Source organism: Chiloscyllium plagiosum, chromosome 12, assembly GCF_004010195.1.
Source record: "Chiloscyllium plagiosum isolate BGI_BamShark_2017 chromosome 12, ASM401019v2, whole genome shotgun sequence".
NCBI lineage: Eukaryota > Metazoa > Chordata > Chondrichthyes > Orectolobiformes > Hemiscylliidae > Chiloscyllium > Chiloscyllium plagiosum.
The window spans coordinates 35,227,859-35,228,335 of record NC_057721.1 but is presented as its reverse complement, the minus strand read 5'-3'; positions in this window follow the sequence as shown (position 1 = coordinate 35,228,335).

Here is a 477-nt window from a genome sequence, read left to right as displayed (position 1 = left end):
TATGTGGTGGAATTATTAGTTTAAAACCTTACAGAACACATATTTGTTCATATTTGGAAGTGGGAAGGATGCCAAAGGGAAAAGGAGCGAGCAAACAGCATCAGGGAGGACACTCCCCTGCAGCACCAGACATACCAGAGACAGCAGCCTCTCCTGACCCCCCGGGACCTGACAGACTCCAGACTCACAGGTATTAGCTGCAGTGATGGAGAGACTTACTTTGAAAGATGGGGCTGCGATTGAGGAGATGCGGGGGGAGATTCGTGCCAAGGTCCAACCTATCACATCCATGCTGCAGAAGCATGAGCAGGAGATCCAGGGCCTCGGGGAGTGACTGGAGGGAGGTGGAGGGTCGAACTAAGGCTTTGGAAGCTGCGATGGAGTCCTCATCCAGGTGCTGGAGCGAGAGGTGCGGGCCTTGTAAGACCATATCGACGACCTTGAAAATCGAGGCTCGAGGAAGTTGAGCAGCCGGTC